Here is a 7,038-nt window from a genome sequence, read left to right as displayed (position 1 = left end):
AAAAGGCTGCTGCCCCCCTTCAGGAACCACATGTTTGTCTGGCCTCTCAACAGATACCCCTCCGTTGTGGTTGCACCTACAGTACGGCCATCTGTATCGCTGAGGCACGCAAGCCTCCCCACCAACGGCAAGGTCCATGGTTCATGGGGGAAGCAACTGTATGTAACTGATAAGAATTTATAATTAAATTTCATATCGGATTTGTTAGCCTTCATTCCGCCGAGGAACAAATTCTCCCCTGCGGCAGAGATACAAGCATGATATTTGTAACTGTGGAAAAGCATCAGTGCACTTTCCCCTGTGAGACTCACAGTCGTGTAACTTGCCGGAAGGAAACAGTCACGCCAAGTCGCGTGCTTGTAGCGATGCCCTCTGCCTTCAACGATCCGATTACTTCCGCGGAACAGTCTGATGATTCTGAACAGAAAGAAACAATAGATTATCTTTTTGTAAATCCATCCTTCCGATCTGAGATTTGAGTGACTACAAAAATGGTTCAAATGGCTCTGAGCACTACGGGACTTAACTGCTGTGGTCATCAGTCCCCTAGAACTTAGAACTACTTAAACCTAACTAACCTAAGGACATCACACACATCCATGCCGGAGGCAGGATTCGAACCAGCGACCGTAGCGGTCGCGCGGTTCCAGATGTAGCGCCTAGAACCGCTCGGTCACCCCGGCCGGCTTGAGGGACTTCGGCCGGCCACTTATGTAATAAAATTGGAAACCTACAGCCTTTCTTACGAGGTTATTTGTTAAATGGCTACCAGTTTTGTCGCTTCAGGCACCATCTTCGGACCTTTACTGACGCTGAGGGCGTTAACTCCAGTAGTATACACGATTCATTAGTGGCCAACATCTACGAAATGAGTAAAAATCTCTCGGTGTACATGCCGCGTCAATTCAGGATAAAACTCCAAGCTTTAGACCACTACCTCCATGGTCGTCATCAGGGCTAAAACTGACTGTCGTGAAGTATTTTTTCTTTTTCTTTATTGTATTTCAATGCCCCATCGGGGTGGGCTGGCAGCAGCATATGCGCTGCTCTTCAGACATAGAAAAAAACAATAGAAGACATTTAAAAACAGCAAAGGAGAGAATAAGGTGAACATAGATATAAAAAAGGGGGAACATCATGGAAGGCAATAGACAAAAAACGGGGTGACTGTAAAATGGAGATAAAAAACAGTTTAAAAGTAGCACACACAAAAAGCCACACACTGCGACGATTAAAAGAACACAAGGCACAGTATGACTGGAGCATAAAGGTATCGACGGATGGTGTAGCACATAACGTAACACTGATGGTGAACCTCAAGGCAGTACACAATTAAAATCACACCTCTTGATGCACAGGAGAAACAGCACTAAGCACAACACTGATGTGGCACACTGATGATGATCAAAACAGAGGATCTGCCAGGCGCTAGGAGATGAGGGAGACCTGAAGAAGGGAGGGAGGGAAAGAGATGGGGGAGATGAGCGGGGGGCGCGCTGAAGAGGGCCAGGTAGGGAGGGATGTGGGAAAGAAAGAGGCAAGTATGGGGTGCAGGGTCTAAGGGAGGGGGGGGTGGAGGAAAATCCGCTCTGGGAGAAGGAGGGAAGAGGAAAAAGGGGCCCTGGGGAGGGGGGGGGGCGAACAAGGCCAGGTTACAGTTGGAAGGAAGGGTAGATGTCACGGCGAAGTTCGTCATCCGGGAGAGGGAGGCGTTGGAAATGGCCCTGATGAAGGAGATGGAGGGTGTGGAGGTGGAGAGAGGGAGGGATACAGCGATAGAGGCGCGGCAACGGGTGGGGGGTGGAGAGGAAGGAGGAAACCAGAGGGTGGGGGGGATCAAGCCTGCGAACAATGTAAAGGATGCGGAGATGTTGGAGGAACAGGAGGAGGTGGGGGAAGGGGATCAGTTCATACAGGAGCCATGTGGGGGAAGGAAGGCAGATACGGAAGGCAAGGCGGAGCGCATGGCGTTCAAGGATTTGGAGGGCCTTGTAAAAGCGGGTGGGGGTGGAGATCCAGGCAACGCTGGTATAACAGAGGATAGGACGGATGAGGGATTTGTAGGTGTGGAGGATGGTAGAAGGATGCAATCCCCATGTCCGGCCAGACAGGAGTTTCAGAAGGCGGAGGCGGGAATGGGCTTTCTGCTGGATGGTCTGGAGATGAGGGGTCCAGGTGAGGTGTAGGTCGAGGGTGAGGTCAAGGTATTTCAGGGTGGGGGTGAGCTGGATAGGACGACCATAAAGGGTGAGGTAGAAATCATGGAGGCGAAAGGAGCAAGTGGTGCGGCCTATGATGAGTGCCTGGGTTTTGGTGGGGTTGAGACGGAGGAACTACTGGTTACACCAAGTGGTGAACTGGTTAAGGTGGGTTCGGAGGGTACGTTGAGACCGTTGAAGGGTAGGATAGAGAGCCAGGAAGGCAGTGTCATCAGCATACTGGAGAAGGTGGACTGGTGGGGGTGGCTTGGGCATATCAGCTGTATACAAGAGATAAAGGAGAGGGGAGAGGACAGAACCCTGGGGGACACCAGCCGTGGGATAAAAGATATGAGAGTTGGTGTTGTGGAGGGTGACATAGGAAGGGCGGTGCGAGAGGAAGGAAGCGACCAGATGGACAAAATTGATAGGCAGGGCGTAGGTTTGGAGTTTAAAGAGGAGACCGGGATGCCAGACACGGTCATAGGCATTTTGGAGGTCAAGGGAAACAAAAATGGCGGAGCGACGGGAGTTGAGCTGGAGGGACAGAAGGTGAACAAGGTTGAGGAGTTCAGCAGAGAAGGAGGGTCGGAAGCCACACTGGGTAAGGGGGAGGAGGTGGTGTTGAGCAAGGTGCTGATGGATACGGTGGGAGAGGATGGATTCAAAGACCTTACTGAAGACGGAGGTGAGGCAGATGGGACGATAGGAAGAGGCGGCAGAAGGGGGTTTGGTGGGTTTGAGGAATAAGAGGACGCGGGAGGTGTTCCACAGGTCAGAGTTGTCGTGAACTAGCGAGGTTCCCACTTTTATATGCAAAGGACGGCTTCTGATTGGCTGGAATACGTCAGCGATATGGCGCGTAGTGAAGTGGTGCCCTCTACTTCCATAGATGTAGTTGCTATCCCGCGTTGCTTGCAGCGCCATCCCTTGAATCAGGAGGTAAAGTGCGAGAAGTTTTTCTCTGCGATTTTTCTTTATCCAGTGCACTCTTCCAAGTGTTGCTAAGTGCATAGCCGTTGTCTCTATTAAAGTTATTATCGCTGAGTCTAATTTCGACTGCTTCCCGGATCACAGAGTCCCAGTAATTCGATGCGTGGGCTATTACTCTGGATTCTTCAAATAAAATCTTATGCTTGTTAAGCAGGCTATGTTCAGCCACCGCAGATTTTTCCAAATACCTGTATTTCAGGTGACGTTGGTGCTCGATGCAGCGGTCGGCAACGGTTCTTACAGACTGGCCCGCGTAATTCTTGCCGCATTCGCAAGGAATAGTATAAATTCCCGGCACTCTTAAGCCGAGACTATCTTTGACTGGTCTCAACATTTCCTTAATTTTCCTAGGTGGTCGGAAATCTGGTTTTATTCCTTGCCTCTTCAGGACTCTGGCTATCTTGCTCGTTGTAGCACCGCAAAAAGGAAGCCGCGCTATGTGTTGGTCCTCTTCTTGTATGTGGCCGGCATCATGTCTTACTTTCTTGGACAATACTGATTTAATTTCACCGGCAGAATAACCATTCCTCTTGAAAACAGTCGTCAAATGGTTAATCTCGGGACCGAGGTGGTCCTTGCCGGAAATAGTCCTGGCTCTGTGTACTAATGTATTCAGCATAGCTCTCTTCTGAGACGGATGATGGAAGCTATGGCTATGCAGATATAAGTCTGTATGGGTTGGCTTTCTGTACACAGAATGGCCCAATCTTCCATCCGGCTTTCGCTCTACCAACACATCTAAAAAGGTAACTTCCCTTCCCTCTCTACCTCCAATGTAAATTTTATGTTTGGATGTACACCATTCAGATGTTCGACGAACTGCTGCAGCGTGTCGCTGCCGTGTGGCCAGATTAAAAAAGTATCGTCGACGTATCTGTAGAAGCATGATGGGCGGAGGTGAGCACTGCTCAGGGCTCGTTCTTCGAAGTCCTCCATGAAAAAATTCGCTACTGCTGGTGACAGTAGCGAAGTTTTATCCTGAATTGACGCGGCATGTACACCGAGAGATTTTTACTCAAGAAATACGTCGCGAAAGACTTCGTAGCCATCTACGAAATGGTTTTCGCAGACTATTTGTAATAATAATGTTGGTTGGAGACACAACATCGTTGTTGCAAGTAGTCTACTAAAACCAGTTCATAGAGGTTGGCCACTGATTAATCGTGTGCACTATTGGAGTTAACCCTCTCAGTGTCAGTTAAGGCCTGAAGATTCTGCACTGTAACACCGAAACTGCTAGCCATATAATAAATAACATCGTAAGGGCGGCTGAAGGTCTTCCAATTTATTTCAATAGCTTATCTATCTCACTGCCCCCCCCCCCCCACTTAAATCAGAGTGTGAAGTGCGATGAGGGGGTAATTATCCCTACTGAAAGAGGCATGAACTATTCGAGTCATAATCCAAAAACGGCGTTTTTTATCCACAGACCATAGGCCGAAATATTACGAAATATAACCACTGTATGATATTATTGGTATTTGACATTAATTTTGTTTTAAGATTGATTATTTGTTGATATTAATACAATGGTATGTAAGAAATCGACAGGACACCTTTTTTTCAGTAGGTGTTTAGAGAAATATTGTCATGAAAAAGTAGAAGTTTCACATGACGGTTTTTATTTGACGATTATTTTACCGTTTTCGTAAAGGCATAATTTAAAAACAGTAGTTCATCTTGAGAAAAGTATGTTTACAGTTTGTGTACAGAATTCCGTTGTGGTTTTACTTCCGTCAGCGATGAATTTCGAGGTCAACCAAAACCAGCTTTAGTTGCAAACAAACATTGTTCCAACGTGCGACTTGACTCAGGAGAATCGTCATAGGAGGTGGAACCTTCCTTAAACGAACTGAAAGCAGCAGTACATTATTTTATTTATTATTATTATTTTTTATTTTTTTGCACAAACATTCAGCAGTAGAATAGGTTTGTTCTCAATGGATACTGTGCAACTTGACCCAAGTTAAAAAAAAAAAAATTGGGCATACACGGTGTAACACAAGGTGTGGTCAAACTCTCAGGAAATTACTCTTCAACACATTAATCCTGGGAAACGCACAAGAAAAGAATGTATTAGCACAGTATGAAACACTTTCCTAAATGAAATGTTCAAAGTGACCTACATTTGCAAGGAGACATGCATTAAACCGCAGTCGCACTGAATCCCTGGAGAATTGTGTATTGTGTATCAGCCTTCCACGTGTACGATAACTCTGTACATCTTTTACCGGGGATCCGTTCACTAGAGCTTTCAGATAAACTACAAATAATAATTTGGTGGGTTTATGTCCGGATAGCGTGAATTGATCCACCTCTACCAATCGATCTGTCCCTAAATCTGCTACCGAATATTAACACAGAAATGACGAGGAACTCCATCGTGAATGAAACACACGCTTCGTTGCACTCATAGAAGCACATATTCCAGCAGTAGGGGTAGGGCATTCTTTAAGAAAGCATGAGTAGTTTCTATGTTGAACCTGAGCGAAAGAACGCGAGGCCAAAACAGTCACGTACAATTCCGGCCCGAACGTTAACAGAAAATGTTTGTTGATGACGTGTTTGCACAATTTCGTGAGGATTCTCAATTCCATATGTACTGATGGTGCAAATTTAGTCTGATCACGTTGAAGCGAAGCCTTATCGGTGAGCAACACATTTTCACAGGTGAAACTTCCTGGCAGATTAAAACTGTGTGCCGGACCGAGACTCGAACTCGGGACCTTTGCCTTTCACGGGCAAGTGCTCTACCAACTGAGCTACCCAAGCACGACTCACGCCCCCTCCTCACAGCCTTACTTCCCCCAGTACCTCGTCTCCTACCTTCCAAACGGGGCGTGAGTCGTAGCTCAGTTGGTAGAGCACTTGCCCACGAAAGGCAAAGGTCCCGAGTTCGAGTCTCGGTCCGGCACTCAGTTTTAATCTGCCAGGAAGTTTCATATCAGCTCACACACCGCTGCAGAGTGAAAATCTCATTCTGGAAACATCCCCTAGGCTGTAGCTAAGCCATGTCTCCGAAATATCCTTTCTTTCAGGAGTGCTAGTCCTGCATGATTCGCAGGAGAGCTTCTGTAAAGTTTGGAAGGTAGGAGACGAGGTACTGGCGGAAGTAAAGCTGTGAGGAGGGGGTGTGAGTCGTGCTTGGGTAGCTCAGTTGGTAGAGCGAAAGGCAAAGGTCCCGAGTTCGAGTCTCGTTCCGCCACACAGTTTTAATCTGCCAGGATGTTTCATATCAGCGCACACTCCGCTGCACAGTGAAAATCTCATTCTGGATTTTCACAGATGTTTGCGGGACCTCGGCTGTGCAGTACACAATGTCAAGTCTAACACGTTTCCGCTGTCTAAATTTTCAAATTGTTTTTTATCACGCTATCAGTTTCAGCGATATATTATGCCACCTTCAGGACCCCTGCTAGACGTATAGGAAGATTTCCACCTTTGGTCCAGTCAACATAGGGTCCACCATTCAATGACCATAGACTTCCTGACCGATATGTAGGAAGATTCCCATTTTGGTTGTTTCAAAATAGGGGCCAGCACTCAGTGACTGATATCCGTAGATTTTTGAGACAGCGAAGACTTCAGTCGTTACGTTGCAGCCATGTTTGTTTGGAACTAAAACTCGAATCGGCAGGTGATGTTTGGAGTGGTCGCGTTCTCAAAAATCTATGGATATCAGTCATTGAATGCTGACCCCTATTTTGACTGGACCAAGGGTAGGAATCTTCCTACGGGTCGGTCAGGGGGCCTGAAGAATGCGTAATATATCGTCGAAATATATAATACAATGATTTGGAAATTTAGACGTTTTAAAGGTGCCTGATTTGCAATAAGGTGTGGGTTG

At 46.9% G+C, this 7,038-nt stretch overlaps 1 non-coding gene across 1 annotated transcript; it reads right to left on the bottom strand.

The window, feature by feature from the left end:
• Positions 1-5,889: 5,889 nt before the first annotated feature.
• On the bottom strand, positions 5,890-5,964 carry Trnas-uga (transfer RNA serine (anticodon UGA)). Its single transcript has one exon. It is a non-coding gene; the product is annotated as a tRNA-Ser (tRNA).
• Between the last annotated feature and the right edge of the window lie 1,074 nt (positions 5,965-7,038).

Source organism: Schistocerca nitens, chromosome 6 (assembly GCF_023898315.1).
Source record: "Schistocerca nitens isolate TAMUIC-IGC-003100 chromosome 6, iqSchNite1.1, whole genome shotgun sequence".
Taxonomy (NCBI): Eukaryota; Metazoa; Arthropoda; class Insecta; order Orthoptera; family Acrididae; genus Schistocerca; species Schistocerca nitens.
This window is presented reverse-complemented; position numbering and strand designations above follow the sequence as displayed.